This window comes from Phalaenopsis equestris, unplaced genomic scaffold, assembly GCF_001263595.1.
Source record: "Phalaenopsis equestris unplaced genomic scaffold, ASM126359v1 Scaffold000237, whole genome shotgun sequence".
Taxonomy (NCBI): Eukaryota; Viridiplantae; Streptophyta; class Magnoliopsida; order Asparagales; family Orchidaceae; genus Phalaenopsis; species Phalaenopsis equestris.
The window spans coordinates 1,063,745-1,074,366 of record NW_018164679.1 but is presented as its reverse complement, the minus strand read 5'-3'; positions in this window follow the sequence as shown (position 1 = coordinate 1,074,366).

Sequence of the window (10,622 nt, the reverse complement as noted above, 5' to 3'; positions counted from 1 at the left end):
GTATTGTGAGGGTATTGTGAGGGTATGGTGTACCTTAGCTCCAAATCAACACCCAGGGTCAATCCTAAGGCCAAGTAGTCCTATAGGAACTCTCCTTGAGTTCCCTCATAATGATCTTACCTACTAAGTGCTAGAGGTTAGGACCAATATGTGGAACTTCAAGTTGAGTAAAGAGAAGAGTTTTGAGTGGGTACCTTTTCTAGTTTTCTAAGACTAGTTAGTAGGAAACTCCTATGGCTAGACCTAAGCTACTAAAGAAATTTCTATACCTCAACCAAAAGTTAGGTCAACAAACCACTATAACCAGATGGTGTTACTACCACGGTCTACAACATTCACGATGAGTTACTACTTTCACAGCAAATGATCACGCCCTTTACGGCTTGTCATATTTATTATTGTTATACATTAATATTGCAATTCCATCTCTTGTTCAAGAGATGAGTTGGCTTATATACTTACAATTACATAGTGAATTATTATGCTAGGTTAAGCTCCGCAGTTCTTTTTGCTTTCCGTAATTTTCTACAAAAAAAATTGAGGTCTCCTCCTGCTTCTTTTTATCTATGTGTGTGTTGTTGGATCTTCATCCAACGCCGAGACACTAATTTATTAATATTAATACATTAATATTGCAATTCCATCTCTTGTTCAAGAGATGAGTTGGCTTATATACTTACAATTACATAGTGAATTATTATGCTAGGTTAAGCTCCGCAGTTCTTCTATACCGCTGTGAATCTTTTGACACACACACATATATATATATATATATATATATATATATATCATCTTATCTATCCATGAAAAAATGAACTTCAAAATTTTAAAGTTAAAATATTTATATTTTTTATGTTATATGAAATTTTTGTATTGTATAAAATTAAAAAATTAATTTGGGTGCTAGATATATATAAGTACATTAAAAATTGTTGGTATGTATGTAATTGTCCAAATTTAAATTTTGGAGCATAAAGTGTAAAGTTTAACTTGTGCATGAATATGTAGTATATTCATTGGAAATAAACTCAAGAACCCCTATATTTTGGGTTCAAGTATTCTCCCTATTCTATATAAAAATTAATAAACGAATATGTTGTGATGAATAATGCTACTTTGTGATATGTTTTAATAAAAAGTTGATATTGTATGACTTATTTTTTATGGTTGAATAAAATAGAATTTATATGTCTAAAAATTATTTTGAATGAAACTAATATACTTTGTACGTATAAAAGTTAAAGAAATTATCAAAGAGTTTTGCAATATTGTGATCACAATAGCTCCTCCTCGACCCTTAACTCTTCATAGCTCGCCTATATGTGATGATCACAACTTTTGTTCTTGAAATTGACAATTTTTTTTTATTGTTATCTCTATGTTAGTCATGTACTCAAGGTATGTGATATTATGCATTTAGCTATTTAATTTTTAGTAGTCTTAACCTAGATGTCATTAGTGATCATAGTACTCACTACTAGTTACAACCATCATCAAAACACCCTAAAACCAATTTTGAATCATGATCAAAATATTGTTAAAATTAAACCTTGTTCAAAATTTCACATAAGGCTTAAAGAATATAGGAATATGGTTTTCTTATGATTCCATCATAATTCAAGATGGTTTGATCATACTTTGATATGGTTAAATCATAGGTTGATTACGATTTAATCATAGTTTGAAGATGGTTCAATGGTTTGATCATAATATGTATTATTTTGCTCTTTTCCTCTCTTTTGAAATCCACTCATTTGAGTTATTTTGATATGAATACATATGTTTACTCTAACTGTATGTGTAGAAAGGTAATATATTGTTCTAGACATATATGAAAGTGGGGGTGTGATAGAGAAAAGTATATGATAATTTAAGGCTAATGACTCAATGCTAAGATATATCACTTTAGTCGATTCTTCAAATATCTAGAAATTCAATTTATTGGGGTTCCTAATCATTAATTATTATTAAGGGTGGTTAATAATGATAAAATAGAGATAAATTATATTTTGCTCAAACATAATTTTTGTTATTTTCAGATTTGCTTTAATTATCAACTTGGGGTTTGAATTATACATGCATAAAGAGGGCATTAATATGACCAGCATTAACAGGGATTTAAATATAATTAATTTATGGGAGCTAAAAACTTGAGGTGAGCTTTCTTGTTGTGCACGAAAAAGAACAATGATTGAAAACTTGATTTATGTTTTTTTATATTGTATTATTCTAAACCATAATAAATAAGATGCTATTTTTTGTGAAGTATTTTGACTTAATTAAAATTGAGAAATCATTTTCTGGATACTTATGAGAGATGATATGATGAGTGCAAATGATAAGAAGGCTGAGGGGGGGATATTATGAATTATGAGGTCATTGCCCTAAAAAAGAACATTCAATCTCAATACATTATACTTTGATATATAATAACATCAAAGTAAGAAGCCCAAAAATCCATCCAATAGTTGGGCAGAAGTTGTGTTAAACTCCTTTGAGAGATGTCCCATTGATATTGTGTTGAGGGAAATTTAAAATTCTTGTAAGAAGATATTTCTTATAATTGCAGGTAAATAAATATGTCAGTTTGAATCATTATTTTCAATTGGATATTATATTCTTCTAAATTATGGATGACTATTATAAATTAAATCCTAACTTTTATTATAGCAATCAATATTCTACACTAAGACATTTATCAATAAGAAGAGATTCTATTAGTTCATTATATATAGTCATATCCAACCTATCCTAATTATAAGTTATGATGGAAAAAATGAACACAATAATTTTTTTAGGAGAAAATAAGCGAGGAAGCAGAAGTACAATCAACTGCAAATTCACTCATACTTTGTTGAAGATTGAAGCTATTTGTTATCACTAAATAGAAGTTAATGATTGATCTGCATAAATTGGTGAAAAATTAAGTACTAATTGAATGAAAAATGGATGCTCTAATTAACATTATTTAAAGTTGTGCTCATAGAGAGATTGGGAGGATAATGTATAACAAGGATTATATTTGTTATTGACTCAAGCACTTATATAGTTGAGATTTGGCATGAGGTGCAAAAGGAGAAGTAGATTGAGGAGAAAGTGGAGAAGGGAGTGAAGGAGGTTGAAAATACATGGAATTTTGCTTGTCTCTTGCTATTATACATAAATAAAATCAAATTAATCATTATACGAAGAGGATGTAAGAAAAATGAGTACTTGGGAAGAAATTTAGTAGATTATTGAAAAAAATAGAAAAATAAAATAAGAATATGAATCCATAACCATTGATCTCCTTCATGCAATTGATGATAAACAATTTTGTTTCTTCAAATTTAAATATCAAGATTGATGTATAACTCTCAAGATAAAGATAGAGAAGTGAGTAATGGTAGCATATATGATTTCAAAAACTAAATACAAATAAGAAATTTATATTTTTATTGAATGTATAAGTTATTAAGTAGTCAAATATAATAATTTAAAACTATTTACACCATATTTGTTTCTTGTACATTTAAATAAGGTAGCAAATATAATGTTACAAAAAAAAAAAACTATTGATCTAGCATCATTGAGCTAAAGGAACCGTCTAATTAATAATATGGATTAAAAAATAAACATACACAATAAGATAAAAAGAAAAATCCTTCGAGTGGCTTGATGAATCCCTAAGTTGTATCGTTGGAGAGAAGAAAAAGTTTCCAAATCCATAAGTTGTTGTATAACATATATTTTTCCCATAAACTATAATAAAATAAACTGAATAATATGTGAGATATTATTACTTTCAAAATCATGATGTTATATAACATTGACCCATTTTGCACCGCACCATCAACCTTATAACCAATGATGAATTTATTTATAAATACTTTATTAGGTTTCTTGAGATGTTAGGGCTATTTAATGATCGATGAAAACTCTTCTCATGTTAGTTTTCTTCTAAGAAGAGGCAAGGCATCACCCTGGCTCCACTCTTAAATCTCAACAAAATACTAAGAAAAGTCGAAGGAACACTTATCTTCCCGACCTAAGCCGATTTATAGAGAAAAAGAGGGAAGAAAACCAAACTTTGACGGTTCCAAGGAAGTTACTCAAACTGTGGCACTATAGCACTAGACCAATTTTCTTGAAATCCAAGTTTCTTTCTTCCAATCTTCAATTACATTAAGATAATACTTTTTTTGTGCCAACATAATCATGTAAGACTTCAACGTGTATAAAAAACTCATTACATAAAAAATCAACAATCAAGTCAATCACACCGATAACTATGTGTTCTCTCCCATAAAGCGTTTGGTTTAATGTCGTCAGTCCAACATATCCAATGTTTTAATCTGGTTGACCCAACATTAAGATCTCCTCAAATGTAGGACTATCTCCACTAATATAAGCTTTTAACCAGTGTCCATTTACTTTAATTAACTTTCCAGTCTTAGGATTTTTAATATCAACAACTCCATTTGGATAAACACTTATCACAATAAATAGTGTCGACCACCTGAACTCAAGTTTTTCTGGAAATAATTTCAATCTTGAATTGTATAATAGAACTTCTTGTCTAGGCTCGAAATGTTTTTTCAGAATTCATTGATCATGCCTCATTTTCATTTTCTCTTTATAAATTATTGCATTATCATAAGATTCATTTCTCATCTTAAATAGAATATGTTTGAACCTTATTCCAGTATGATAAATTAAGCTATTTGAACATTATTTTAATCATATTTGAGTAATTGGACTGTTGACTTATGATTTGTTCCTGAACTACATTTATAGAATAGAGCATAAGACAAGAGAGAGAGATATTGAAGTGCACAATAATGAATAGTAAATTAGTTTTCTTGATTAAACTTTTCTCATAAAATGATTCCCTTATTTATAAATAAGTGGGTATAATATATAAAATTACATATTTGTCATGCTTTTAATGGGGTTGTTACAAGGGTATTTATGATATTTTACATGTATTGGCATGCGGCCCGTCTACCCCTTGATTTGGTTGGTTAAATCCAATGGGTACTATCTCAGCAAGGCCTCCTTATTAGATTATGTTGAATCGGGGTTACTGGTGGGCCTTTGATGGTCATCGAGTCTACAAGACTTTACTTAATTGGCTCGACATTGCTGGTCAGTTATCATAGTCTGGTTTTGGACTATTGATCATTTGATGAGGAGCTTCTATTGACAGAATGAGAATAAACAATATATGGCAAATTACTGTAATTATATATAGTTCATTCCTTGACGAGAGTCATTCAAGATATTTATTGGTTATGTTATTGTCTGTTATTGACCTATTATGAGGAATTTCATGAGTATCCATGAGATTGTTAGAGATTCCAAACTCTTCCTTCGAGTCGAGTCGCAATGATAGACAAATTGATTCCTCTGCTCGGCTCGATTAGTCTTATGCCTTGGTTTGGGTGGCCCACACCTGGTTGGCCTCCAACCCTGATTCAGGGTGTTCCATTTGGTTAAGTGAATGGGTTCTTTGTCGTCCCTCCAGTGGGCCCTTTTTAGTTTTACTTTTTTGTCTCTTAGGCCATTGGAACTCCTTGATTCATGTTGGTGTATTCCTAATGTATATATTTTAGTTTCATGATTCTCTCACTTATTGAAAATGACATTTGCAATAAAAATAGGAAAATTAAATGCAAAAGTAGATATTATTTGTTTTGTAATCAAAGCTTTAATAATTGAATTTTCTAGATTTTCGTGCATATGAATCTATAAATAGGGCGTTACTGACTCCTTTATTATTCAACGTTTGCTTTGTGTCTTAATGTCTGAGTTGTTGGTTTTCAAACAAATTTATGGTGAATGCTCTGAAAACTTCATGTGGAGTCCCCAATGTGAAAATGATGAGGGCCACCTTTAGGCTGTTAGCACCGTAGCCCAAAAAAAAGCCTTGAGGCAATAAATAATAAGAGTGAGAGAAGTGGCCCGAGGGAAAAAGGAGGCTCGAGGGAGAAAACATGAGAGAGGGAGAGAAGCGAAAAACTTGCTTCCAAGAAATGAAGTGGGGTCATCTAACTTGCTTCAAGTTCCTTGAGAGGGGAATGATTGGGTGGAAGTTGGAAGAAGGTTGGGCGTTTCGACCACCGATCCATCAACCGAACGTCCTACCATGGCAAGTGACCAACCAATCAAACCACCAACGAAAGGAGTCACTATAGCTTCATTTTTTAAGCAGCAAAGAGCTGCTTGTGCTTTATCGCCGATTAGGGGGTGGAGGACTATGAGCGCCCCACTGCCACCTTGTGAGAGCAACTTGTCACTTTGATGGCCTAGGTTGGATTAGTTCCTTGATATGAGGAGATGCAGTCTTGCTGCTAGACTAAAATTTTCTTTTTCTTTGTCTAATATTTAGTGTAGACAAGATGATATAGGTTGATGACTCACCTCTAGGGGATATTGATCAGAGTCTGGTCTCGAGACTAGTTGAGGCAACTCCAACGCCGACTAAGGGTTTGTTTGGGGCAGCTACAACTTATTCAGTTTCTGCTGATAAGCAGCTTATCCTTATAATCTGCTGATGGGCAGTTGATCCGGATAATCTGGCTGACTGTTTGGTTAGTGCGTTTTGAGAATAGCTAATTCTAGAGAAATGACCAATCTACCCCTATTCTGGATAAGCTGTTGAGCTGTTTGGTTCGTGCTTTTGGTAAACAGCTTATTCGCAAATTTTTTTTTGAATTAATAATGTGTAGTAGAATAAGTTATTTTATCAACAATATTAAAGATCAAATATTAAGACACGACAATATAAATAAGTAGAGATAGATTTATATAACTCAAATATATCTGATCACATTAAACGAGCAAAGTTATGCATACAAAAGTAAAATACACCTCCACATACTAATATGGACTATAATGAGATAAAAAAAAAATAAAAATAACAAGTCAGAATGATAAGGAAAAAAATTATAACGTTGAATTTAAAATGTAGGAGCAAATCACGACCCATGTAGCCCGACTCTGACACTCCAGAACTCTGAGCAAACCTGTCTGACTGAGATGCAGTAGGAATGGAAGCACTCGAACCAGATGCGGTGTTTTGAAATTTTGATATCGACGAACTCTAAACAGTGGTGTCTAGTTTGGATATCATAGAAACATACTCCTTATTGGCCCATCTGAAGAATTTGTAGTCCTCCTGTCGTTGTGCCCACTGTGGGACCTGTAAATTGCCTCCCGAAGCTATGTGCCTGGTGTGACGTGAGTAGCAAGAATGGTAGACCGCACCGACACACCACTTTCTCGGACTTGCCTGAACAACTGTAACTCTTCTTCCTGCAGTTTTTAAAAATAGAATAGATCAGTCCAAAAAATTGAGAAAATTATACTTACCAAATTATGGAGGCAGCGGTTGCCGACAACAAATTTTTTGTAGGTTCAATAAACTTCCTGTAAATTAGCATTTACAGGTTATAGATTCCTTCCTAACGAGGTGCAATAGACTTCATGTTATCTGGAACAGGAAATCATTGAGGAAATAAAACATCTGCATAATCCCAGCAAACATAAAGTAAGGAGCCATGGGCCTCCATGGCTAATTATACGAGCACCGAAAGGTAACTCCAAAAAATGCCGCCAAAGCATTTGAGTAGAAAAAGAAAGGAAGCAAAAACATTCAGCAAACTCAAAGTACAGTTTAAACCACAAGGAAACCTCCAACTTATATATATATATATATATATATATATTGAGATTATGAACTAATTTTTTCTATTATTCTCTCTCTCTCTCTCTCTCTCTAAGCGAGAGGTGAAGAATCTCTCTCAAACTATAATTAAACATAGAGCTCCTCTCATACTTTCATTTTTAGTTGATGAATGAGTCAATAAAGACAGAGAGAGATGAAGAAATTTAAAAGCACGAGAACCAGATTTCTCACAAGCCAGGAGATATATACTCTAACATAGAGAAAAGAGCTGCCTGCTCAAGCTACATAAAGCAATTAGAACAGAGGATATCTAGGCTGAAAAGCCAACAATTTTTGCACGTTCAAAATTTTATTGAAAATACATCGAATAATTTAAATAAAAAGCAAATACTATGTCAAAAATTAGTTTCAAGTCATTTGTGCCTAAATAGGGCAAACCATCAAACACCTCATGCTCGTTTATATAAAAATATAACAATTGATAAGTATGCATACCTTTATATATAGCTAATTAGATTATAGTTTGACTTTCTCGGTAGAAAATCTCAACGAAATCATTGAATAAGGTTGATATGAAGTTCATATGAATAGGAAGACGGTGAACTTCTTGCGCTGGAGCAGATTAGAGGGTGCAGCTGCGAATTTTAGATGGAGGAGGAGACCGAGAGCAGTGCCACAAGCCAACCCCATGGTGATCTGCTTGCATCGGAGAAGATTGGAGGGTGTGTCTGAGGATGGAGAGGAACTAGGGCATCACGAATTCATTTGTGTGCGAATCCTTTAGCATCACAAATTGATTCCCGAGCGAATCCTTCGACAAAGCAGCGAACAAAAGACAGAAGATACAGGAGAATAGGGAGGAGGAGTTAGCGAGACAGAAGGGCTGATGCAAAAATAAAACGAGAAGAGGATCGATGGTGTCTGGGAGCGAAGCGAAGAGGGCAACTCCTTCCAAAAGAAAAACAAAACGCAGATCGTGCCCAAGGAGCCGCATCCGGCTTTTAGTTAAAAATTCAAATGTCGTTCTGCAAAACGCTATTGAAACGTTTTTGTCAAACGATACAGTGACGTTTTGAAAACTCCGTCGCGTGAATAAGCTGCCCCAAACGGGCCCTAAAAGTGAAGAAAATGTGGCTGATTGCCCAAGGCAGCCCTTTTGTGGCTCATGGAGAGGCGATCAATGGATGCAGGATGTCTCCAAGATGACCGACCCACTGCTTTGATGAGATGGAGGAATCTTTGTTCGCAGATGGGATGCAACAAGATGAGGAAATAAAAAAGTAATGGGAGGAGTTAGCTTCCCTTTGGTCGAAGTTGTCAGATGTTCGGGATATATATTCGATGCTCTATTTATTGGCTGAGGCAGACCACGTAGTAGGGGAGAGAAATTATATAAGTGGCTACTTCGGTGAACATTATTCTTGGCCAAAGCAACATATCAACCTCTTGTAAAATATTTTCTCTCTAAATAATTGAGTTTAATATTTTATAAATAAAATTTTATTTCCATTATTTTTTTTCTTGAATATTGTGTTAATGTGATGTCACATTTTCAAAATTAAGGTATAGTTTTGTGAAGATTTTGTTCCCCCCTACTACTCTATATATAAGGGCCGAATGTAGGCTTTGGCGACATTGTCTCTAATTTTTTTTCGTTCCTTCTCTTGATTTTTTGCTCCCCTTTTTTTCATTCAGATGGCTCCAAACACTTTCCTCGACTCTTTGGGTTAGTCCTAGTGATTGATAGGCCAGTGCTGACACTAGGGAAGGTGACTCTACTGCAAGATACTTGTGTCTTTGACCCTACGTTCAATTATGAGCCATTAAAGAGTATGATCTGTCGACAAACATATTCAAAGAGGATTTCATCTTCTATCAGGATCAGTTCGTAAGGGGTTTGTGTCTGCCGCCTTGCTTTGAACCATGATTGATCTTCAATCATTACAGAGTTATTCCCACCCAGATCAAACCTAACTCCATAGCTTTGATAATGACGTATATAGTTTACTACCGCTGAGTGGGGATCCCATGATCACTAGAGCTCTTTGCTTATATGATTTCAGTCAGGGTCGACCCAGATGACTATGTTCAATTTAGTTTGACCAACAAATTTGAAGTTCTAGGCTTGGTGAATAAAATCAAGAATTGGAAGTTGTGCTTTTTCTTGGGTCCTCCTTAAGCGGTTGGGGAATTCAACCTATCGTAACAAGATGAGTGTACAAAAAAAACTTCATGCCTCTTGAGACTCCAAACAAAGCTAAAAGAATTTGAAGGCAGACAGGCTCTCAGTCCACCAGTAAACTCTACCGATGGTTGTCAATCAGGTTCTGTATGCAGACAAGTTACTGTGGGTAGAGTTAGATGCCCATAAAACCCAACGAGATGATGGAGGTGGGGCAGGGGTGGCGATTGCCCACACCGATAAGAGGACCAAAGGTGCAGACTTTATCTTTTTTATTTTCAAGTATTTAATTGTGATCTAGAAAGTCTTAACTAGTAAGCTGACACTTCCCCCCCACCCCCACCCCAAAAGAAGAAGGGTTCCCCTCGCTCGTGGCTCGCCACGCAGAGGGAGAAAGAAAATGTCTGCACATGTAAGAACGAGCATTTCACCCTCATCAACATGAGGAGAGACAAGCACTCAAACTCTCCAATCATTTCTCTCATTGCCTAAAAAATTGAGATGTCTTTTGGTCCCACAACTCTGAAATATATTTTCGTGCCTAGAACCTCCTGTGCCAATCCGTCAAAAGAAATTAGTTGATGGCATTCAATCCTTCATGCCTCCAGTTTACACTCCTCATAGTGTCCGAGATGAGGTCTTATAAGGCTGAGAAGATGGTCAAGCTCGTAGAGGAACAAACAAAAGCTGCTGAAAAGCAGACATAGGACGCCAAGAGGCGGGCAATTGTAGCTGAGAGGTGGAAGAAGGAAACAGAGTCGGAGGTGCATA